Source organism: Microtus pennsylvanicus, chromosome 20 (genome assembly GCF_037038515.1).
Source record: "Microtus pennsylvanicus isolate mMicPen1 chromosome 20, mMicPen1.hap1, whole genome shotgun sequence".
Lineage (NCBI taxonomy): Eukaryota > Metazoa > Chordata > Mammalia > Rodentia > Cricetidae > Microtus > Microtus pennsylvanicus.
Window position 1 is genome coordinate 28,616,974 of NC_134598.1, and position 26,418 is coordinate 28,643,391.

A 26,418-nucleotide genomic window follows, 5' to 3' on the forward strand; every position below is an offset into this window, starting at 1 on the left:
ACTTCAGGGACTATGGTCCAAGATCTGAGCCTTATAGAGTTCGTATTTCAGCGAGGTATGCCAAAAAGTCTATTTAAAAAATACTCAGATGCGTAACAGCAAGGGGCCCAACGAACGAAAACAGCATAAGGAAGTTGGGAACGGTGCGCTAGATAGACGGATAATTTCTCACAAGTCCTGCCTTTCCGCGGAGGACTGGACGGCGGACTTGACCTTGGCTATAATTAGACACACCTCTGTGCCTGCACTTGACTAGAGTTCTTATCGTTGACCTATATTTGCATTTCTCTGAACTTCTCTTATGAGCGCTGTTCTGGGAAATGGTATAGCACACTAAAGGTTCTGCCTGCCGTGCTGTTGTGTGTTCCCAGATGGAGTTTCTCTCTGATGACCAGAGAGGTGGAAGTGGGGAAGATCCTGTTCGGACCTCACAAACTTCTTTGAATTAAAACCCAACCTAGCATCTTTACTCGGATTACATTTCATTCAAGAATTAAAAAAAAAAAATATCTTCAGGGAGCAGGTGAGATGATGGGTCAGTGGTTAAGAGCATTTGCTGCTCTTCTAGAGGGCATGAGTTTGGTCCCCAGAACTCTCGTTTAGGGGGATCATAACTGCATAAAACTCCAGAACAAGGGATTTGATTCTGGGCTCCACACAGACCTGAATTCTTACGTACGCATACTTTGAAGAGTTTACAAACGTTTGAAGAAAAGCTTTTTTAAAACCTGCCTGAACAATGTCACTTTCGCTGTCATAGATTAAGAAGCGGCAGGTCTGTGAGGTTCCTGTTCCCTTGTTAAACTGAGGTCTTCAAATCCAGGACGGGTCCTTTGTACTAGAGATGCTGGCTGTCCAATCAGGGTAAGTTAATGGTCAGTTAGGAGCAAACAGGAGAGGTCCTGACAGTCGGGGGTTCCTCTCGGAAGAAGCCTTTCTATAAAATTCTGGGATGTTTTTTTCATGTAAAAGAACAAATAGAAAACTGGCAGTGACTCATTGGGGGAAAAATCATCAAATAAAAGCTGGAATAAACCATAAGGGTTAGCACTCGAGGCTTTGGAAAATAATAAATAGCATGCAGAAATCATTGCTACAGAAAAGTGAGTGGAAGCCAAGAGAGATGACTCAGGCAGCGGGTAAAGTTCTCGTTGGCAAGCACGATATCTGAGTTCAATCACTGGGACCCACGCGGTGGAGGGGAAGAGCCACCTCCCTTAAACTGTCCTGACCTCCCCATGTGCACTGTGACACACGTGAATGCTTGCACACAGACAGAAACAATACACAGACAAAAACAAGTGGGAAAAGTATAGTGGTGTCAACCAGATTTATAAATCCTCCCTGCCCCCTCAAACAGTCCAGGATCAGTAAAGAAACATCTCTAAAGTATTGGGACCCAGAGTCATTACTCCATACGAAGGATGGTCCCTCCTTGCGCTACAAAACCAACAAGGCAGGTTTGGGAAGTTGTGGGCCGAACACAGGGTCATTCAGTTCAGCTCGAAGAACAGTGCCTGACCATTCCATTTGTCACGCGCGCATCCAGACTCTCTCCAGCCAGAAAACAATATAGACGAGTCCCTAGCCTAGATCTGGCAGCTGGCACGGATAACCAGTGAGTAAATATGACCCTTCAGGATGTGACTCACACGGGGATGGAAATGAGCAGAGGTAAGCACAAAGGACCTGGGGAGAACACTAGACTGGGAGAGGGAGGCGGAAAAGAGAGCAGCTAACGTATGAAAAGTAGGTGCCCGTGAGTGTGACTGGTCCGAAAAGACTGGATTGGCTATACTCGACCACCAAGAGGAACAGTTGGCCTGCTGCACTCCGGTGGGTGGGAACGAGGATGGGGCTAGAAGCTAGATCCCAAGGGGTCCTGGGTACTTGTTGGATTTCCTGGAGTGGCCCCATCATGCCTATTTCTTTCCCTAACGTTAGTGTAAACAACCACTCCAGCTTGGTTGCTAAGTTGCGTGCAGTTACTCTGCCTGGAAAAGTCAAGATCACGTCCCAAGAAAAATGGAAAAGCCTTGAAAAGTCTTAAGCAGGGAAATTTCATGACTTTTCTGTAGCATCACTTGAGGCAGGAATGAGCCAGTAAATGCGGTGAGTTAAATGTGTATGCATCTAGAAAAAAAATTTTTTTAATTTAGAGGATTTTATATTCATTGTGCTTGGTGGTATATACCTACAATTCCAGCAATTAAGAGGTTTAGGCAGGAGGATCACGAGTTGGAAGCCAACTACATAGAAAACCTATCATAAAAAATATTCAGGAAAGAAATCCACATAAAATGTGTTCTGTAATATACTGCGCTCATAAAGCATAGATATTGCTTCATTACACTCATCAAATGCTATGCTTTGATTTCTAACAACGTTTTTACATTTATTTATCTTGTTTAGGGGAGAGGGAGATCAGAAGACAGTTTGTGGGAGTCAGTTCTCTCTTCCCACCATGGGGGTCCCTGGGATCGAACTCCGATAGTCAGCCTTGCCATCAAGCGCCTTTACCCTCTGGGCCATCTCAATGACCATAGCTGTTTTTATTTCCATTTCTCTAAAGCTAAGAAACACGCTCAGATTTGAGCATGGCTTTGACTCCCTGGATCTCTCGGCAACTTGGCAATCAGAGTGTGAGGTCAGGTTAGAGCTCTGGAAACAGATACCCAGAGTGTGGATGAGGGAGGGAAGTAGCTGGCAATGGAATCGGAGCCTCAGGCCCAGACAGCTGGGTCTGCTTGGAGCTGTGGTCTTCTGGGGAGGGGGGGGGGGGGTTGCCATCATCACTGAGGTAACAGAGAGTAGAAGAAGACAGGAAACTAAGATCTCACCCAGGAAAACAAAAGCTTCCTCACAGCAAGAGGGCACAGACGTGTCTGTAGGGGCTGCAGCTGATGGAGTCCGCCCCAGAATTCAAAGAGTAGAAACGAAGGGTCCAACAGTAGGAGCTGTCCTTCAGGGTTGTATTCCTTTTTGCTCTTGTTTATATGTTTATTTGGGGAAAACATATGTAATTAAAGTTTACAATTTTAGCTGTTTCTCGGTGTAGAGTTTGGAGGGGTTACAAGTAGGCACGGTGCTGCTCCAGCCACCCCAATCATTGACCTCCAGAACTTTTCGGCTCCGCTGAATGCATGTCTACATCCATTCCTGCAACTCCCATCCCTACTCAGGGCCGGCTCCCCTTTGTCTCTGCTCTGCTTTTCTATGTCTGTAAAGCTGACTGCTCTGGGCTGCATTGAACCACACAGTCCTGGGAGCTTGCTTCACCAGCATAGCCTTGTCAGGGTTCATTAACATCACAATCTCCATCAGAACTGTGGTCCTCTTTGTGGCTAAATACTGCTCCACTATATAAATATACTATATTTGCTTGCTCATCTGTGAATAGACAGCTAGGTAGTCTAGATGTTTTCATGTTTTAGCTACTGTGATTATTAATGCTATGAGCATGTGATCTCTTGGGTGTTTTTCTAAATAAAATATTTCAAACCATTAAAGACACACAAAATGTTTTAAGCAGAGAAGGGTATTTCTAGAGGATGGATGGATGGATGGATGGATGGATGGATGGATGAAAGCTTGGCGTGGGGATCATGTCTTGCCACATGAGCAGCAGGATGTCCCATGAGCCAGCAGCATGGAAGAGGGATAGAATAAAGGCGAGGTGGGCGGCATGGGAGGCTCAGGCCATTTGAAGCCTAAAAGCACAAGAAATAATAGGTATTCCTTACTCACACCGCCCCATTTTCTCTTAGAATAGTGAGATCATTCATAAAAACTGAAGAGCTGCTTTGGAGGCTTCTAGTCTGTATCGAGAGGACCCACAGCTGTGACGGAACCCCATCCCCCCAAGTGCACAGGAGAACAAACTACGCTCCTCATTGTCCGGGTGACTGGATCACACTGTCCCCTGCAAGGGCATGCCCCTTTGTTAGTTTTTTTCATTGCAATGACCAAATACCTGATGGGTTTGTTTTAGCTCGCAGGAGGTGGAGGTAAACTAAAACCCCTGGAAGTTTCCATAACCGCCCTACACTAACAACCAGGGACTGATTGTGCAAACACCTGAGCCTGGGGAGAACCTCCACCTCTTAAAGGTTCCATCTGTCCCCCAACACATCCATTCTAAAGAGCAAGACTTTAACACAAGAGCCTTTGGAGGACGTTCAGAGCCAAGCCACAGAGCCCTCATGGTCTCAGCATGTCCTGGTATCCTCCAAAGTGTCATGTGCAATGATATGACATTCCAGACAAGTGCCCTTTCCCGCATGCCCTCATCCTCATCCTTCACCCTCCCGTCCATTATGTAACAAAAGGCATTGTCCCAAATTTCAAGTTCAGTTTTCCCACGTGGTACAATTTTCCGACAGAAGCGTTTGTTTTGTGCACTGGGAAACTCTGTCAATAGTATCGTATTCTGCATATGCCACTGTATTTACATAGGTGTTGTGCCCAAAGGCTGCATCTAGATTGCTTCATATCCGTGCCCCCTTACGAGTAATTCAAGGCTCCATGTTTGTACTTATTGTGGAACTGCTTTCTAGGCCAGGCATGGCCATCGTGGTCCTGAAATCAGAAGGGCTAGGATTTCCCATGTGAGACCCTTGGAATTATAAACTTATCGTGGAGGCAGGAAGGGTGCTTGAGGCTGTGATCAAGGTCCTTCCCCTCCCCTAATTTATATATGCAATCAGCAAATTGCTGAATTTGGGAGAAAGGCCTCTTCTTCAGGGTTGTAAGCTGCCCAAATGTGTCCTTGCCCTTAGAAGTAACTCTCAAACATGCCACAATTAAATTTGTTGGTTCACCAAACTAGACTTAGGTGGAATCTTATCTTTTGTCCATCTGTCTTTTCCCTCTCTGGAGTTGGTAACTGTTTAGCCTCCTCAGGACAATTCATGTCATCGCACCATTACAAGCCATGTGTCAGGACATTTTCTCAAGCATTCCCCCGAGTTACAGAGAGAAGCTAGGCGAAAGACCTAGACAATGATGTCTTACAGGCTAACATGCATCATCAGCTTCATGGATAAAGTTAAACATCTTAGCTGATCTGCAACTGCTTGTTTTTGCCGAAGGCTTGCTGATGGTGAAACACTGTCAAATATTGAAATTTACCAAGTGAAGGAAGCGGCATAGTAGTTAAGAGTCCAGGTTTGGAGCCAGACTCTGCCTTTACTACCTGAGTGGTTATACAATGTTGGCCCTGCTCCCTAAGAAATAGAAAAGGGTTAGAATCCACGGAGCTATTGCTGGGATTATGGGTATTAACATATACAAGGCATTAGAACAATGCATGGTTAGGAGCCAATAAAACCTTTACAGCAATATATGGTGCTCAGTAGGGTGAGCCTTTTAAAATGTACAATTAGCCCATTGGCTTTCTTCCTGTGATCTGGAACTTCTCATAGTGATATGGGGGCACTTTTCATGTTCTACCTAATATTCATTTATTGGTGCTTGTGTGTTGCAAATGCCTTCTTTAGTCCGAGCCTTGCCTTCTTAGATCATGGCATCGTTTGTCGTGAGGGTTCTACCCAGAATCCAGTTGGGTAGCCGCCCCTTGTTCCCTAGCTTTAGTCTTGATTATAGTAGCTTTACGGTTACTTTTGACATCCAGATCGTTCTCTCGTAATCTCTGAGGCATGGATTTCCTCTGTCTCTAAGTTCAAGTTGCCTAGGAGAGGAATCTTTGTGAGAACTTGGGGTGTGAAAATGAAGGAACCTTTTTTTTCTACGTTGGTCCTCATACCGAGATGGTTTCCCACCTAGTCCATGCTCTGTTGCTAACAGGATACTCAAGACGGAGTCATTTATTGGGGTTAATTTTGACCCCTGCTTCTGAAAGTCCACTGTCATGGCATCAGCAAGAAGAGCCTTCTGATGGTTTTCAGTCATGGTGGAAAACAGACTCTAAGAGCGGGTGCGGGCAAGAGAGAAGATACATGGCTGTCCCTTACTTATAACAATCTGCTCTTCAGTGACTTATTCTGTACCCTGAGGGGAAGGGTGGGTGAGAAAGATCAATCATCTTACAGGCCTCATTTAATTTCTCTTCAAAACCCCACCACATCTCAAGAATGTTTGTTGCACTGGGAACTCAATTTCATCTTGACATTGGGAGGGGATAAGAGACATTCAAACCATTGCAAATGAGGTAACAGCTGCAGGGGTGACTGAAGGATCCCAGCTCATCTCATCTTCACCCCTTCTGCGCTTCTAAACCCCTGGCCTCACAGCCTAAGCTCCAAGACAACATACACGGCTATGATCCAGCAAGGCTCTGGCTTCACACAGTTGCCCCCCCCCCCCGCGGGATCTCTCGCCACTGCACAATGTCAGTGGCTAGGCACATTCCTGGCTGGTCTGTTCCCTCTGCACGCTCCAACTTGTATTGATGAGGATAGGTTAAGCTTCATTGAGGATCCCCATCTTCTCCTTCTAGCCCTTCATTACCCAGTTCCTCCTCGTTGTAAATTCCTGCTATATAAACACCCAGGACAGTCCTATGCTCTGATTGAACCCTAGACCACACAGCTGCAGGGTAGAATGACAATGCCTATCTTGGTTGTCTACATTTTGGTCCCTTACTCATCCATGTGACCTTGCCAGGTATCACCAAAGAGACAATGAGGCTTAGTTTGAATTTAATAAATAACACGAGGTAGGGGTGGGAATGACTTTTTAATATTGATTTTTATTTAAAAATCACTATTGATGTCGTGTAAAAAGGCAGATTGTGTCTATACTGGGGTTGTATTTAGTAGCTCAGCAACCCCCTTCTCTTCATTTGTATTGTGTGCTTGAATGTCACTAGATCTGTGACGGAGTCTGTGCCTCTGTATTTACGATCCTCGAGCCTTCCCTTTCCCTCACACCACCTTGATGCGCGCCCCCCCAGTAATGACTACTTGGAAACAGTACTAAGCATATTGTCTTATTCCTAAGGTTAGAACGAGTGTTTGCAAAGCTTGACCAGAGACATTTGCTACACGGTTATCATAGGTCTATTTTATTCTATTATGAAAATTTCCTTCTCTTTGTATTTACTGGTTTTTAATATGAAATAGCATTTCATTTTAAAAAGAATGCCTGCCTCTAATGAAGCAATTGTGGGGGTATTTCCTCTCATGTTTGTTTAACATGGTAAATTATAGCAATACATTTTTAGAACATTAAACCATCCTTGCTTTCCTGGGATCAGCCCAACTTGGACATACTACAGTATTGTTTTTGCTTTTGATCTTACTATTGTCATAAATTTTGACTTTACATTTTTATATTTAGGAATGTTGTTGGCTTACAAGTTTTCTACAGTCTTTAATTTGGTTATGATACTCAAGATTATGTTTGTCCAATAAAATAAATTTAGGGAACGTTCTTTCTTTTCATGTTCTTTGTAAACTTTATATGTTTCGTGAAAACTTAGTGATATTTGTCTGTCTGAAAATTATCTCCACCTTACTTTATTATGAGTAGATATAACCAGTGGTTAACAGCTTCTAAGATCATAGGGTTTAAATAGTTTTTTATTCTTAGGTTAATTTCACCTGATTACAATATTCTACAAAACTGGCCATTTCGCATCGGTCTTTCAAATTAATTTTAAACTTGAGCTGGCAGCCTTTTATTACCTGGTCTCGTTTCCAGTGTCTTTTGTTGCCATGACCCTTCACAATTCCTAACTGCTTTATTTCTTATCTTTGGGATACACTACCAGCTGAAGTCGTTTTCAAGGGGTTTCATTAGTCATTGCTTACAGTAGCCCAGAGTGTGACACGGCAATAGAGACAGAGACACGCCGCCGCCGATGACTGCTTCCCTCCAACCTCTGTCTGCTGTCCCCAGTTCTTCCCTGTGGAGTCACTAAGCAAGACGAGCGCTCTGGGGGCAAACACCGATATTAACGCACCTCTGAAGGGTTGTTTCCTGTAAGTTTCGGTTAACACTTTATGAGGCCAGTTTACCATGCCCCAGAGGCATCCATGACCACCATTTTAACCTTTCGAACATGTGCTCCTGACTTTGAGCCAAGCGTGCTGGAAATGTGTCTGCTAGATTTCCATCTTAAATTACAACTCTGAACGCAGCGTGCTCAGGAATGCCTGTTTTAACTAAGCACGCTCAGGAATGTGCCCTCCCCTCCGGTGCTTTCCTACCAGAATATGTATGTATTGGCTCCCCTCATAAAACACGCTTCCCTTCTTAAAGAGGGCAGTTGCCTTGGTAACAACTCCATACTCCTTTTTCGCCTGAGGTCTTCCTCCACTCTTTGAGGTCATGGCTATGCTCCTTCTGGCTTTGCCCTGGCTACCGTACAAGCCTATTTTTCAGATATAAAAGTACATGACCCATTGGGGCTGAAGAGATGGCTCAGTGGTTAAGATCACTTATTGCTCTTGCAGAGGGACCCAGGTTTAGTTCCTAGACCCCCACATCAGGTGGCTAACACCCACCTGTGACCCCCAGCTCCAGGGGACCCACTGCCTCTTCTGGTCTCAGCCGGCACTTGTATATACACATGCATGCACAGGTAGACAAACACAGACACTTAAAATAATTCCTTATCAAGAATTCTCACACAAACTACTCCAAATGCAAAGTGGTGCTTTCTAATTCTTCAGTCCTCCCCCCCCCCCAAAAAAAAAGCAAAAGGTCACACAGTCCTCTCCTGAGAGAGAGATTCTGCCTTTTCCAAATGTTCCCTTTCTCCAGTGCTTACTCAGGCACTCCCCATTCCAGGCACTTTCCCAGCGGTCCCCTTCTGGAGATCCATCCTGACCCCAACCTCCAGAACCTAATAATGGCAGCAGCAATCAGAACGCCACAGGGCTGAGTCCCCGGCTTGCTCTCCGCTCAGCCTGCACCAGCCCTTATCTAAAGCGCCTTCTTGGCTTGGAGCAAGTCGGGGTTGACTTCCTTCCTACACACTGGTGAGGAGTCTGTATCTAGATCACTAATGTAATGGCTCTCTTCTAGGCTTCCCTACTCTGACTTAAACAGTGAGAAGTTAAAGCGGTCTGGAGCAATGAGCGAAGCTCTGGGAACTAGCCATGGAATACCAAACACAGAGACTGAAGTTGGAAACAGGCAGACGCGCGTCCTCCGCAATTGAGAGAACAGTGCTTTCTTTGTAGAGGCAGACATAACAGCAGCAGGGCTTTGCCATAGTCCTAATTTCCAAGAAAGGAGGAGAAGGAAAGGGATTTGCCACTTATGGAAAAACCGAAGGGTTCCAAATGTATGTCAGCTGCTTCCCATGGTTATTCCCGCCTGAGCCCTCAACAGTGGTGCGGGTAACAGTGTGATATGAATAGGCAGAGACATAAATCAATAATGCGCGCTAAGAAGATCCTTCTTTGGTGTATGAGGAAGCCAAGGTTCACCGTGTGACCTGCTCAAAATGATACAGGGGAAAAAGCCGTTGAGCCTCATCCAGCTCCAAACTATGTCAGTCAGACGCAAATGGATGCAGGTGGAGAGGAGGCGGCAGCCAGTGTAACCGGCTGAGCGGCGCTGGGTACTTTGAGAGGTCTTTCACCTACATTTGGGTTTGCTTTGCACAGGGCTCTGCAAGGTGGAGCAGGTGATAAGATCTTTATTTTACAGGTAAGGATAACAGGGCTCAGAGCGTTGAGGGACCTGCGCAAGAATGAGGTCATCCAGCTAGCGAGTGGTGGGGCCAACTTTGTCCCCCCCCCCCCACAGCTGTGGGGCCAGAAAGACAAGAGACACCTGGACCACTTGCTAACTGAACGATGTGCTTAAAGGGAACTCAAAAAACCCAACTTCACCAAGAAAACACGAAGTTCTGTTTTTGCTGGGGGTTCTTAAAATCTTCCAGAACTTTTGAGGTAATACAGGAGAGTAACACAAATCACAGGGAAAGCAGCCTAAGATAGCGCTCTCTGTTTCACCTGCAAGCATTTGGCGGAAAGGTGTCTTCAAGGGTAAGGGCACGCGCGCATGGTGTGTGTGTGTGTGGCCAGCTATGATACTAGTGCAAAACCTTCTCATGGAGAGGAGTCTGTAAAGCAGAACCCAGAAAACTTACCCACTTTTCCTTCGACTTCTCCAGCAAAGCCAGGGTCTTAAAATAAAACAAGGACTCAAAGGGAAATCAAATGCGATTGTCTCAAATCGTGTCGGGGGCATTTAACAGCAGTCCTGGTTGCAATGAACAGCTGTTTTCTTGGCTTTTTAAATGCCACTTAAGTCCAGCACCAACTTACTCAAGCCGGTAAAAGGGACGCTTTGGCTGTTAATGAACAATTGGCTTCCTCGTTACTGAGCCTCGTGCAGTCTCCAGTGAAACTAGAGCCCCAGCTGGGAAGTACTCGCTCTCCATGTTTTCCTAGGCCACCAGCTCAAGTTCATGTCCCCTCTTCAAGCTTAGCTGAGAAACTGTTACCCTGAAACCTCGAAAAGTGCCTTGGTGTTCTCCATACCCCCAACTTCAAGCCAATGTTCCTATCTGCCTATCTACCCATCTGTCTGTCTGCTTGTCTATCTACCTATCTCTATCTGCCTACCTATCTCTACCTATCTGCCTACCTACCTATCTCTATCATCTCTATCTCTACGCCTCTATCTCTCCCACCCTCCCTCTCCCGCTACGTGTGCCAAGCTGGTCTAGACTCACAAATATCCTCTCCCACCCCCTGCCTTTGGACCAGCACACGCCCAGTGCCAAAACTAGTTCTGTTAGCAAAAGGAACAAATTCGGGGAGAGAGGTGGTGTCACTGCAAACTGTGGAAATATTTCAGAGATAATAAAAAATGCTGCGAAGAATTATAGGCAAATAAGTTTGACAATTGGTGAAATGGGTAAATTCCTTGAAAGGCACGAAAGACCAACGAGCCCTGAAGAGGCCATGAGCAGCTGGCGCTATTGCTGAGCTGCAAGAGTGCTTAGCGAGCATGCGTGAAGACCCTTGGGGTCACCCAGGCAGCGTCTGACTGTCATAAATTCTTCAACAGGCTTCTTCCTCTACAGCAGGGGTTCTCCACACATGGGTCAAGTGACCCTTTCACAGAGACCATGAGGAAACATGATTCATAACAGTCGCAAAATTACAGATAGAAAGTAGCAAAGACAATGCTATGGTTGGGGGTGACCACAGCATGTATATCAACATGAAAGGGTCTTAGCGTTAGAAAGGTTGGGAATCACCGGTTTGTAACATGCATGCCCTGAGAGGAGTCACCCTATGAACAGCCTGGCACATCCTACGCCTTCAACAGAAGTGGAGATCCGCTGTGTACCCACAGGTCTGCTCTGCTGAACACCCCTCTCAGTGTGTGCACACGCACATGCGCGTGCACACACAAGTTCGTGCTTGTGCACACTTTTCATAGACAGTGAATTCCTGACCACAGTGGACCTCAGCAAGGCTAGACACGCTATCTCCCTAACTCAAACTATCTTCAAAAGAGAGGACTTTCCTTTCGCCACGAACTTTGGGGCAAGAGAGTTTGGGCTCTAGCATGCAGCCCGGCTGTTAAGCCTCTCTGTATACAGAGGCGGGGTGTATGTGGAAAGCCAGGAGCGAGTGCTCTGAAGAAAAATCCTGGGGTTTTTCCATCTCCCTAACGACTTGGCCAGTGAGCCTGTGACGGGCAAAAGTCCAGTGGGAGCCGCCAGCTACACAGGGGGCATTGCCCCTCAGGCAGAAGAGAGTCTAAATGCTTGAAGAGGTTAAAGGGCTATTTTTAAAAGGAAAGAACACAGAGGATGCCTGTAGCTTGGCGTTAAAAATAAACCCAAGGCCCTCTCCACACTTCACACCCCTCCTTCCGTAGCTGGAGAAGAAGCTCACACAGAAGAAAGGTTTGCTTGTCTCATTTTGCTTCTCCTCCTGGGGCTTCCCCACCCCACTTTGCTTTTTTTTTTTTAATCTTTTCATTTTACCTCAAACCTAGGGTGGGTTAGTGCCTGCTTAGTTTTTCAGTTCACAAAATAAGTTGCATTTTCTCTGAGAGAGAGAGAGTCCCCAGGGACCCCAAAGACCAGGGAGAATAATGATTTAGAATGAGCCGGTGTCAAGGACTGACTGAAACATCTGTGCTGAGGTTAGCTAAGCACAGCCCTGCCAGTTTTCCCTCACGGCTAGGTTATGTATGAGGGGCACAGCCCAGGCAAGAGCTCTTGGCCTAGTACTGTTTACTGTTGGGTTTAAGCACTGAGCCGACCTGAGGTGGGGCTGTCCATGGAAACAGCTTGTCCAGTTGACAACAATGGATTTCACTGAACATTCACAAACATCCTATGGGCCGGGGATTAATCTGTGTTAATCCAAAAAACTGCCACCTGCAGCTGACAACCTTGATGCCTTGGGTAAGAAAAGACCACCAGAAGCCAATAGGTTGACCAAAGGGAAGACACCTATAGATTTCACTGCAGGGGAAAAACCAGGGGAGGGGGGGAAATGGCTGAAAGATCCAGGCCTAAGCAATAGAAGATAAGGAAAATGGCAGGTGAATTCATTTATCAAAATAAAGGTTTAGGGCTACAGGTGGGACCCAGTTCTTACCCGGCTTGTGTGAACTACTCCTGGAGAGTAGGGTGGATGTCCAACCATCACCTCAAAGTTCATGTGTTAGAGGCTTGGTCCTCACTTACACAGTGTAAGTAGAGTAGGTGGGCCTTTAAGGGGTGGAGCCTAATGGAAGATTAGTAGGTCACTGGGACACTATCTTCAGAAAGGATGGAGATGGTTCTCAAGGGACCCGAAGCGAGGTTCTTCAAGAGTTGTCTGTTGTAAAAGCACACCTGACCCTGACACCTCTCTCCAGCTTCCTGTCTGACGGTGTAGTTCCCTCCCCCTCCTCTCCTCCCATCCCCCTCAAGTGTTCTCCTGACAACTTTGATTTTCCCCATCAGGCCCTCACCAAGGGTCATGCTGATGCCAGTCCAGAGCTACTAGCTAAAAAACTCCCTGTCTTAAAGGCACTCGTCTCCAGGACTTCATCACAGACATAGAAAACTGACTAACACACTTAGGCTTCTAATCTGTAGGGTTCAGCTTCCAGGGGTCTATGCAGCTGTTGCAAGGAGTTGCCGTACAGTCACCGACATTGTTCAGGATCCACTGAAGACTGTCTTTTTACCACATAAATAGGCAACAAGTCTTTAAATATATACATATAATCTTAAATTATATATACTCATAAATTATAGATTTATCATTTGTATGCATATTAATATTTATTCATAAAACATTAACAGATTAAATAAACTTGTCAATATCTGTTTGTCAACAAATTCCAAAATTCTAACTTCTTTTAGCTAAGAACTCTAGGACTTAATATATAGCTATCTGCTATACATTTATGCTTTTTGCTATATGTTTATACATATCTACTTTTTGCTATATTTATTCATTCTAAAAATCAGTGGACTATTAATGCATGATAGTACTCAAGGTACCCCACTAACTTGATGCCAGGAATCTTGTGTAAGCCAACACATCTGAGTGAATCAGAATCGACTTACTTGCTGGCATTGTTTTGGCAAGGACTGAGGACGGCCTACCAAGATGCACAGAGTTCAGCAAGAGAGACTTAAACACAGGTGAGGTGGACAGAATAGTGAGCTGCGGTGGTCAGGTTAAAAGACGTGGTATTCTACAACAATCCTAATGCATCCTAGTGATGCGCAGTAAATTCATGGTTGTCTTGGTAGATGTAGTAAATAGAGTTCTTTTGTGAGCAGCCAGTGAGATTAAGGAGCCACTATCACACACACAATCCATAATGTTTACTAAATAAATATGCATTTGTGTCTGACAAGACACCTAGCTCTTCCTGATGGCAAGATGAAACTTCAGAGTGCACCTCCCGGTAATGTAATAATTACAACAATTTAAAAATTATTTATGTATGTATGTATATGTGTATGTCTATATTGTAGCCAATATCCTCATGCCAAAAGCCAATTCAATATTTAATTTAGCCTAACCTTCTCTAACCACTATAACAAACCTTCCCAACATTTGGGGGAAATTATTCTTGCCCCGCTTTAAGTGGGGAAGCAGCAGCAGAGGTGATTGGCTTGGTTCTGGTGAGTTACATCAAGTCCGTGCTAAGTCATACATAGAACTAATTTGTACCAAGGAGACACACTGCGCCTAGTCTCCTCTTACCTCTAGATGAGCATGGATGAATCCTAACCTTCCAGGACTTCCCAAGGTTTCTCAACATTAACCTGTCACCATTTCAATTCTTCCACCCACCCAACTCTTATCTTTGAGTTGGCACAGCGTGCCCGCTGCTCCCTCTCTTACCCTTCCTACCTCAGCACCACTGGATGCTCAGGGGGATAGGAAGTAGCCTGTCTGGAAAGAAAGCAGGAGACGGCCCAGAACTAGAGGGCAAAGTTAGGAGTTCAGGAAGGCACCAAGGAGATGGCCTAGAAGGTTCCTGGTGAGAAAAAATGACCTTTCACACCTCCTGCCTTCAGCACCTCAGGGCCAACCTGAAAATTCCGAGACTGCCTGGGAAAGCCAGCGTCCATGAGCACCTGTGGACCGGGCGGGCTGTTTAATAATTCACAAAGCAGAATATGCAATGAGTATCCTCCAGGCGTCACATGCCGAGTGAGTGCTATGGTACTAAAGGCAAAAAGGTCCAGGTCATGTCCTGGCTGCAGTTGGCTGAAGGAGCCGGTCCTGCCCAGGAGTGCGACTGCAGCAGGCCTACTGGTCCCAGAGTCTGTGCTGTGTACCCTGGGCAAGTCAGATTCTTGGGTTTCAGTCTTATCATCTGTAAAATGGACGCAGCAATGAGACGGCGCAGCTCTGAAAGCAGTGGGCATGGTTTCCACCTAGAAACCACTTGGTTCTCCTATGCTCCTATCTCTATAATAGTAACCCAAATTTGATAGGCATATGCTATTCTGGGCTCTATTTGGACTTGTTCAATCTTTTCCATAGTTTTTTTTTCCAGAGAATACTATTACCATTGCCATTTGCACACTTCTGAGGACAGCGCTGGCTCGAGTGGCTTGGCCCTGAGTTCTCTGAAAGACAAGTTGAACACAGCTAAAGGGGACCAACCCTGGCCCAAACCGCCCAACCCTGCCAGGGTTAGTCCCCTTGGGAAAATCATAACTTCTCTGAATCAGTGTCCTGCTTGTTTGCAATTCATTCCCTGTTCTTTCCTGAGATCTCCAGAAACTACAATCTCTGGACTCCTTGCCTTTGGGCATGTGTGTGCTGAGTTCACACAGCGGGAAACAGTGGTGATCTTGGCTGCTTGGAAGAGAAAATAGTTAAGGTGTTTCGCTGACTCTGGAGTGGTCTCATCTCTAGGCTCAGTCTGTTGATAGCCCCAGTGCCTCAGCTCTGGGAACAACAACGTCTCTCTCTCCCCAAACGGTAGCAGCGGCTTCCACTATGGCCGGTCCCTGGATTGCTTTCTATCTACTCATTGCTTGTTCTGCCCCCCTTAACACTGGCGTCGCTGGATCCTTAGTGAGTTGCCTTTGGGTGGGTCTGGAGAGGTAGCTCCATCTCTACAGACCTTGAAAGTATGGGAACCTGAAGGATCCGAGTTCAATCCCCAGAGCCCACAGTTTTAAAAGCCAGACATTAGGGTTGAAGAGATGATTCAGCAGTTAAGAGCATAAGTATATGCTATAACTCACAAACCTTGACTTCAGTTCCCAGCACCCACATTGGATGGCGTATATCTGCCTGTCACTCTATCTTCAGGGAATCTGAGAGCCTCTCTTGACCTTCATGGGCATTTACATTCATGTGTGCATGTGCACACACTTAAAAATGGAATACATCCTTTTGATACTCCAGGCATCGCGGCATAGACTGTAATCCCAGTGCAGGGAAGGCAGATAGAGATAGAGCTCTGAAGCTCACTGGCCTGCCAAGCTACTCTGCTTGGCAAGTTCTAGACCAATGAAAGATCCTGTCTCGGAACACAAGGGGGACAGCAGGCCAGCAGATTTATTACAACGGGTGATGCCCGAGGACCAACACCTGAAGCCATTCTTTGGCCTCCAGATCTGTTCCTAGAAAGCTGCACCTTATGTTTTATTAGAACCCCAAGGCCCAGCCCCAGGTCTCCATCCAAGCGTTCAGCACCATGGTACCGTGGGCTATTGGGGAGAGTCTAATAGAGAACACCAAGACACCAGCCGGGCCTCTAGGCAGGAAAGGGAGGCTGCTTTGTCATGTGTCCAGCACAAGAAATTAAAAGCTGTTGTCTTTACACTCATCGTAAAAGCCTAGACTGAAAGTTTTGAAGAGATGGCAAGAAAGAAACAGAGCAGGCGCTCTTCAGTCTGCTACTCCAAGCTGGCCTTCTAGTTTTTGGTGGGGTTTTTGTTGTTGTTGATGTGGTTAATTTTATTGAGACAAATTCTCACATAGACTGGGATGGCTTTAAACTCTCTACATAGGTAAGGATGACGTTAAACTCCTGATCTTTCTGTCTCCAGCTCTCAAGTGCTGGGGTTTTCCTGCACAGACCACTGTCCCTTGCTTGTCTGGTGTTGGGGGTTGAGTCTTTCTATGGCCTAGTATATACTAGATAATAAACTCTGATTGAGCTACAGCCCCAGCCCCAAGCTATCTAACATTCCATGTCTTTCACATTCTGTATGTGTGTGTCTGTCTGTCTCTGTCTCCTTCATTACTGGTTTGTTTTGTTTTTCTGATTTGCTTTAGACAAAGCCTTGCTTGCTATATCTAATCCATACTCGTCTCAAACACAAAATCCTCCTGCCTCAGCCTTTTGAGTGCTGGGATTGCAGGAGCACACAATTACCTCAGGAAAATTCAGAAATCAACTCTTAGTAGCTCTTTGGCTCTGCAGGAATGATAGTCATTTTTTTCTTAGTGTGGAGAGATGAATTACTTTAAGGTCCAATGAAGCACTTAGCCCAAGATAAACTGAGTTAAATTCCATTTCTCATTCCCCCTTTTGCAAGCTTAATTAAGTAGCTGAACTTCCACAAACCTACTGGTATCTAACCCGACTTAAAAGGAGCATCAAGAAAAGCCAGAACCCAAGGCTGGGCAGTGTAAGAACCCATAAACACTACCACATCCACATCCCTGTTTATCACTATATGGCCAATTAAAGTGTCTGTGTGCGGGGTTTTTTTTTTTAACCTTCATGGGAAAAAAGGTATGTGAAATAATGACCTTATTATATAACAATTTCATAAGCAGTGAATCTCTTTCATAGAATATTCATGTTGAAATTAGGAAACAGGAAATTCTAGCACAGAAGCTAATGGGAGCCCCGAATGCAGATTTCATTCCCTCTGGGTTCAAATCTTGCCTCAGCGCATTAACGAGGCAGCCCAAGCAGAGAAGAAAATGAACTTTGCAAATGAGAGAGAAGAGAGTCACTGGGGACCTCTCTGTGGGAACATCAAGTCATAGGACAGGTGTCATCTGTGGACTCTGGAGAAAAAGAAGGATTCTCTCCCTCTAATGGCATTAACTGAAGCAGGTGGTTCATGGCTAGTCAGTGGCATTCTGTTTTTGAAAATGGTTTTTACAACTTGTGCTGCCTTTGCACAGTAAACAGAGCCAGTTCTGGCCCTCAGAAGCCATTTTAAACCCTAGCCCAGGAGACCACAGCCCTTACTTTGCAAGAGTTATGCTTGGCACTAGCTGAACAGCTTCTCCTGTGTTTACAAAATACGATTTGTTCTTCCAGTTTGAGCTTTGCTTCTTAAGAAAGTAAAGTAGACATTTCTCAAGCCAAGCTCTCGCCTTTGTTTATGGCTGGCGATTTGGGCTCAGAAGAGAGAACAGAACTCGCTGATGAAGACAGAAAACCGCCGGCCTTCAGGAACTTCCCCTGACGAAGAGCCATGGTGACTACGAGTGTCCATGTAAGAAGCCAACGATGTCTATTTACGCTTGATCTAGTCCAGCTCTTATCAGAGTCCTGTGGTATAAGAGACAGGAGGGCTTACAGAACGTGTGTTTGTGGCTGACTTTTATGTTCTTTCGTATGGATTTGGAGTAGTAAAGAAGTCTCCTGAACACATTGATTTCTTTTTGTATAAACTCTTGAAAACCAGCAGCAATGGGAAAGAATACTATACTGAACCCCAAGCCACAAGAGAGCCTTTGTCTAGGGTCCGGGGGTCTTGGTCCTGTTTGCTGAACTCTACTGCTTAAGAACTGAAGTTTCCCGGGAATCAGGTCTATAGACACAAAAACCTTTTAGTGACTTCTAAGTTACTCTTAAATGAAATGCCTTACCCTGGCCAAGAAAACCCTACACAACCTAACTCATGTTCAGAGATTGCCAGCTTTATAGTGGGTTGAACTGTGTCACCCTAAAACACATTTTGTTGAGACCCAAAGTCCCCCAATTCCTTCAAACATGATAGTGTTTGGAGAAGGAGCCTTTTAGATGTTATGAAGATAAAATGAGGCCCTATGGGTAAGGACGCTAATCCCGCAAGACTGTTTTCCCCATGAGAAGACATGCTCAGACACAGTCACACACAGACATAAGACCAGACCGCAGAAAGGTGGAGGGAAGCGAGGCTTCCTACTAGTCAAAGTGAAGGCCTCAGCAGAAATAACCCTGTTCGTATTTGAGTTCAGCATTCTAGTCTCATTTCTGGGGTCCTAACCACCCACTTTGTGGTGGTAGACAGCCCCGGTGAATGAAAACCCAGCCCCTTCACTCTTAGCTTCCCCAAGCTCCAGCCACAGTTGCCTATTCCCTCGAAACCTGCCTGTGTCGTTTCCCATATCCGTTATCGTCTGCTTTTCCCGTTAGCTCCCGGGCTCTCTTGGCCTCCATTTCTCCTGTGCTTGGTTACTCTCCTCTAAGCTTTAACAAAATGCTTGACTGAAATAACTTAAAGAAGAAAGGCTTTACTTTATCTCACAGTTCAAAGGAAAGGTGACTGTGGCAGAGAAGGCTTGGTGGCAGGAGCGTGAGGCAGCTGGTCTTATTGCAACCGCAGTCAGGAAGCCGAGAGGAGGGGCCTGGTTTCTCCTTGTGCCATCCAAGGCTCCAGCTCACGGAATAGTGCCTCCCTTAGTTAGGGGCATGGTACCTCACTAACCTAATCTAGATAGCCCCTTCCCCACATGCTCACATATTTGTCTCCAAGGTGATTCTAGACCCTTGGATTCTAGTTGACAATCAATAGAAACCACAACACTCCCAATAAGTTCTGAGAAAAAAAAAATACTACAACTGTCTTCTTCACCGCGTGCGTTATCCCCGACAGAGCTGAGCACTTTGGTAAGAGACTCCGAAAATCGTTGTTAAATAAATAAGTGTACAAACAAATAGCAACTGAAGAAACTATCGTCACTGAGATCGATTAATTGGCACCAGATGCCTGTCACAAGGTCGAGATAGTCGGGCTGGTTGGAGCAAACGAAACTGAACTGAACCGGGCAGGTAAAAAAAAAAATACTTGGTTTGTAGAATTCAAATGTTAAGGCTTCATTCCTACTCCTTGTGGTCCAATGCTAACCATTAACACTTTATTTCTCAAAAGAAAATCAAAAGCGGACACAAATGAGCTATTTAAAGGGAAGAGTGGTGATGGTTTATCTGGGATAAGGGAAGCCGTGGACATCGCCATCCCCTGTGTCCCCTTGTGCACTGTTTAGGATCCTTGTCAGTGCCTATAGAACCTTCATCAACCTGCCAAAGTTAGGAGCATCCTGCTTAGCGGATTAAAAAAAAATAGACCCTGGGGTGACAGATTAAATCTTCTTACCTCCTATAAAAATTCACCCATTTTAAAGTACGAAGTTCAGTGGTTTTAGTATAATACACGGTTGTAAAGCTATCAATCTGTCATCTAATTCTGGAACTTTCTATGACCCCCCCCCAAAGAAAACCCATACTCAGTAGCAGCCACTCCCTTTCTTATGGCCCCTTAAGCCCCTAGAAAGCACCCATTTGTTTTCTGTATCCATAGATTTACCTGGTCATATAAATGGATTCATATTTTTAAAAAGCAGCCTTCTAACTTGGGCTTCTTTCACTTAGCACAATGCTTTCAGAGTTCGTATGATTTCTAGCAAGTATCACTACCTCATCTTTTTACGACAGAATAGTATTTCCTAATACATCTCTACCACATTTTGTTTATTCAGTCCTCAGCCGGGAGACCTTTGGGGGGGAAGGCAGTCTTCCTTTTGCCTATTATAAATAACATGCATATTTTGTATAAACGTAAGTTTTCAATTTTCTCAAATACGTACGGAGGTGTGGCATATTTTGTGCCACATACACGCATAGCTTCTGTTACCCTCTGAGGAACTTAGTTTCTGCAACCCTGAACCATTTCACATGTTAATTCACCACAGATAAGGGAAGGGAATCCTGTGAGACACTAGAAAATTAGAAATGGATGACACTTCCCTTTTCAGACAGTCCCCGAAGGAAACGATACCGAGGAAGAGATGCTTTTCTGGGTAATAAATGGCTGAGTCTCTCTGGCTTGTTTCAGCCAGCTCTACGGTAGTATTTGATTCACAGTTTGACTCTCTGTCCAACCTTAAGGAGAGGCACCTGGCTAGGGCGTCTTTTCTTCCGGCAGGGTAAGCAACTTCGAGATGCAGCTTGGTGAGCGTGATGTTGCTCTCCGTTTGATGGGGAGGTGTTGAGTGTTGCTTCGCCCACTTCATTTTATTTCTGGACATAAACGTTTCAAAAGACGGACGGTCCAGCCCTCTTCTGAGCCTCCTAGCTGCCTGATTTCTTCTATCCTTTCTACCTTTATTTTATTTTTTATTTTTTTTTAAATTTTTTTATGATTTATTTATCTTTATTTTATGTGCATTGGTGTGAAGGTGTCAGATCCCTTGGAACTGGATTTTCAGACACTTGTGAGCTGCCATGTGGGTGCTGGGAATTGAACCCAGGTCCTCTGGAAGAGCAATCAGTGTTCTTAACCGCTGAGCCATTTCTCCAGCCCCTCTACCTTTATTTTAAATAAAATAAATTTTACAGACCTAGAGGCCAGCCTCTTTCTGGAGGCTTCCAGCAACATCTCTAACTCTCTGTCTCTCCAGTCTGATGTAGAAGGGGGGGTCATGTGGTCTCCATCTCAGAATCCATGAGAGAACATTGCTACCTAGGGCACGAGAGACTTGGAAATACAGTGTCGTACCGTAACTCAAAGTTAACACGGTTTTTTATTGAGTTAAGCACAGATGGCTCAGCCCCCTTTCAGAACAGCATTTCTGACTGTTCCCACCCTTCACTGATATTTCTGGTCAGGAACTTCTAGGATCGCTCACAAAAGCGCAAAGAATAAATGTCAACTGTAATTAAAATGGGCGATTATGAGACACACCCACAATGAACAGTAAAAGAAACACCTTTACCTACAAGAGTAAGTCATGAATACACAATATATACAAGTACATAATATAGAACTATAAAACTTGTGTTGCCCGCAGTCATGTGGCAATCAGGTCTTTGAAGTCAGAAAGAGCAGAGCTAGTTGGAGGTGTCATTTCCGACCAATCCCTGTCCTCTCAATAGAAGCCGAGTTTACCATCCCCTGTGACTTCTTGGGCCTGTATCTTTGGCTTTCCTCTTCACAGATAGTAGCCCTAATTCACACACACTAGGGAGAAGATGCACACCACTGCAGAAGCCGGTGACCTCGGCTAGCTCCTGCTCATACCAGCAGGTCTTCCTCTGGGTAGAAGAACTTAATGACTTTAAAGGTTTTGCAGGAGCCCAGGCTGTGCAATTCTGGTGAAAGGACAGATAAATAGACTCTGACATACCACAGGACACCCTGGAGCTGATCCACACAAATAGAAATGTTTAACTAATCTCTAACAAGGAAGCAAAGGCAATCCAATGGGGACAGAACAGTTTGCCACCAAGTGGCAAAAAAAAAAAAAAAAATGTAAACAAAGTCCTTACACCTTCCATAAAAACTAACTCAAAACAGACAACAGATATAAATGTAAAGGCAGAGCCATACCTGGGCACAGCCATGAAGAAGTATATAACAACCAAGTGACGACCCGTGCCGGTGTTGCGTTAGCTACATCTCATAGCTTATCACAATTCTTAACTCTGGGAGGATACGATTGCCCCGGTTTACAAAGTGATTTTGTTCCGCAGGAATGAAACATCATTTTTCTGCTTCCCCTCATACCTGGGACTGGAGTGCTAATATTCTATCAAAAAGAGAGACGTTGTAGCAAGACTCTTCGTTCCTCCTGTTTGTCTGGAAGCAGTGGCCTTGAACTCACTCACCCCCACCCCCATCTTTGCCCTGAGCCAGGAGGCAGAGAGCAGAGGAAACCTTACTTTAAGCTTTTACCTCCTGCACAGGAAGTAGTACATCTGGGTTTAGTGGAAGTTGGATTTCTTTGCCAGTTTTACACAGACGGCTGGCAGATGCCCGAGAACATGCTTAGGTTGTTATGTGAATAATGATGGGAATCGCTAATGTGTGCAGAACCTCCCGAATTAGAAATTATGCATATTCATCGGCGGTAACTCCTCTGTAGGCCTAGTCGCTCACTGTGTAGACACAAAACCAGGTGGAGAGAGCACACAGTGTGACCCTTTGCTTGGTGGCACAAGCAGGAAACCACGGAACCCCCAAATCTGTACCAGATTGTCCCGTCAATTCCCCTTAAAGAATACTGACTTGGCAGACTCAAAGACTAATACCATGCTTTTGTTCAGCTGTGGAAGCTAGATTTAACATTGCACATATATGTATGTGTGTTTATGTATGTGTGTGTTGGTAACTTAAACTGGTCATGCAAAGGGGAAGAAATCTTAAGGGAGGTGGGAAATAGAGGCTGTTATGAATATGAATACATGAAACTGGAAAGCAGGGTGGGGAGGAAGGGGATCACCTGGAGTGGGGAGAGAGCCCCGGGAGGGCCTGGGAGAAGGGAATGAGCCAAAACAATGTATGATGCATACATTTGTGCAAACATGTCAAGATTAAACCCGTTACTTCGTATCCGAATCTTTAAAGGTTGTTAAAGCATAAAGGTGTGGCCTGGGGCTTTGGCTCCCTGGGTAAATGATTTGATGTGCAGCTGTGAGCACCAAGCTGGGTCTCCAGAAGCCACAGAAAGCTAGCACCGAAGAGCACATCTGTAGTACAGCATTCTTGCAGCAAAGATGGGGGACAGACCCAGGAGAAACCCCCGAGGGCTCTTGACTAAGAGGGCTGGTGTACACCCAGCGGCGGACAGCGAGAGGCTATCTCCAAGAAGGTGGAATGTGACAAGGGACACTCAAGTGTGTCTTCTGATCTCAACTTGTGTGCCACGGCAAGCGGGTGCCCGCTGTCATATCCACAAACACATATGCATATGCACACACACACACACACACACACACACACACACACGTGTGCGCACCAAGGGAGCAGGATTAAAAGTATCAAACAGGGAAAGAAAAAAGAGGACAGAGAAGCAATGACCTCAGGGGTGCTTAGCCAGGAAGAATTCTCCCGAGGTCTATTGGCTGTGAATTAGACGGCACTTTCGCTTGGGTTTGAAACAGCATGTGGCAGTGGAATATGGAGAATTCTCTGGGTCCAATGAATGAACCCATTTCAGTCCATCCCTCTGTCCCTCTTTCCCTGATGGGCTGGGGAGAACCACGCCATGCTGTGGACAGTGAGTGCTGGGCATGTGGGGGAGAGAAATTTAAAGTTAAGCTGAGCAATTCCTTTGTGGGAGAAAAAAAAAAGTTGCTGCTGGCTCTGAGATGCTTTGGCGTTATGAAATCACCAGTCACTTTCTTTGTCCCTGCCCCCAGTTCCCTGGGACCAGTCAGTCCTCTTCTCTCTCCAACCCCACATTCTCTATTTAATTCAATTGCTTTCAGAAAGAAGCAACTTTTGTTTATTTACCCACACTGTAGCACGAATTAAACCCAGTGTGTCGGCTCTCACAGGAACGAATATTTCGAGCCATAGCTCTAATTGTGGAATGGCTGCCTCTGAGCCCTTTTAAGGATATTTCACAGAAGAGCTAAATTCAAAGAGGGGAAAAACTGGCCCTCCTCTGCCTCTGCAGAAAAGCAGGCTGGTTCCAGTTGCTGCTCCCAATTGAACTTAGACTCATTCGCAAAGGCTGACAGTTATTCCTCGTGTGGAGGATTTAGTACTTTTAATCCCTTCCTCTTCTGCCCCAGGAAATAATTTCAGATAGCCCCTGTCAGCCCCGAATCATCCGTTCTCTCCCGGCACCTGGCCTCCCCCACACTGGCTGTCCTCTTTCCCAACAGGCTTTGCCTGAAAAGACAGCAGAAGCTGCTGGGGTCAAATGTGCCTGTGACTCCTTCAACAAATGTTTCGGGAGCTCGACCCTCGTGAGCAGAAAGTTGATAGCACCGGAACACATGGCCAGTGCCCGGGAGATGTCACTCCTCTCCTGGACCACCCCCCACCCCCCCCCCCGGAAGAGCATCGGAACTCCGCGGTGGTGGAAAACGCATTCAGTTCCGAGTCAGCGGCACAAATGTGCTTCGAAAATGAGAAAGCCCCGGGGCGTGATCAATATCATCTTTCTGAGAGTGTGTGTGTGTCAAGGAGAGAAAGTCATGGAGCGGTTGTGTGCAGGCGCGCGCACGTGTGGTGATTGACAGAGTGAGAACCGTCTGAGGGCCAACAAGTATCATTGACCAAAAAGCAAAACTGGCGTGCCCACGGGCTCCCGGTGTCCATAGGCAGAAATGCCTGGTACCTTGCGTCCAGAGAAACAGCAGAAAGGAGTGGGAAGGAAGTGGGGTCCGTAATAGAGGTAGAAGAAAGAGAAGAGGGCGTGGGGGAGACCTACTGGGCGCAAAGAGATGCACAGCCAGAGGCTGACTTGGGAGGGGAAGTGCCCACCACCAGCCACACTCGGAACCTGCCCCTTAAATGTTGAGACTATCCAGACAAGAAAATGGCTTTTTAATACTCGTCCACTGGGGCCTGTGTCAACCAGACCCTTTCTGTCAGAACTGAGGCCTTCTTGCTCTACGTTGGGAGTGTTAGGCACCCACAGCTCCCAGCTCCCAGGGAGAAACAAGTGAGGTCTCTACTGCAATTTCATGCCAAGTTCATCTCCTCCTCCACCCCAGGGTTCTCCTTCTCCCTGTACCCATCCCAAGAGTCCCACCGCTAAAACCTCCTGGGTGAAAACCACAGTGTGCTTCCACGGAAATCGTCTCCAAAGCCATCCTAAGTAAGCCACTGGCTGTTTCAAATAACCTGTGGCCCATTCCGGGGATGGGGTGGGGTCACACAGTTCCGCTCCTATGCCATGGCTGTCCCACGGTGGGTGACGGGCTTGGAGGGAATGAGTAGTAAGATATAACTGTGCTGGCTGCTGTACCATACAGCCCACTAAGCAGTGTGAAAATATGTGGGTAGCATCACAACCCTGTGGCTCTGATACCCAGAGCCCAGCCATTTCACTTCCCCCGTTAGACATGAACAACCACACAGAACAGCAACCTCAGAGAGACGCGCTTGTAGACTTGCTGTGTAGTGCTCCATTGTGTACATGTACCACATTTTCCTTATCCATTCTTTGGTCGAGGGGCAGTTTAGGTTGTTTTCAGGTTCTGGCTATGACAAACAATGCTGCTATGAACATAGTTAAACAAATGTCCTAGGTACGATTGAGCATCCTTTGCGTATATACCCAAGAGTGGGTCTTGAGTACTGGGTCTTGAGGTAGGCTGTTTCCTAATTGTCTGAGAAATCGCCGTACTGATATCCAAAGTGGCTGTACCAGCTTGCATTCCCACCAGCAATGCAGAAGTGTTCTCTTTACCCCACAACCTCTCCAGCGTAAGTTGTCATCAGTGTTTTTGATCTTGGGGACAGGCCCTTCCTTAATGCTGCTGCTGAAGCCGTGTCCCCCACGCTCGTACTTCCTTGATCCACAAGGACCAGACCCTGTTTGCTTGACTATCAGTGTGCTCCCAGAGGGCCTGGGGAAGGTATACCGGGTAAGGAGCCATATGATAGCTGAGCGGCTTCCCTGCAGAGGAACCCTTACCGAGGGCAATGAGACTTTTCCAGGCAAAGTAGGGTCAGAAAGAGGTCATTCTGGACAGAGGAAGCAATGTGAGCTGAACCAGAATCATCCATTATGGAAAATGAGGAGTCTTTGTGGGGTGGGTTGGGGCGGATGGGGAGGAAGCTAGACCCAAATGCGGAGATCCTCGTAGATAATTCCTTGTCCTACAAGAGGTCAGAGGGATAGGACGTAAGAACTGTAAACTTGAAATCCGCTTGAAGAAGAATTCCTGGACTGGCCCAAGCTATTTTTTTCCTAATCCTATTCTTTAGTGGGGGCCCGGAAAGTAGAGACCGGAAGAAGAGAGAGTCGCTGCGGTTATATCACCATCGCATACCTTGTGTTTCCCAGCCCAAGGTTTAAGTCCAGACAGCCC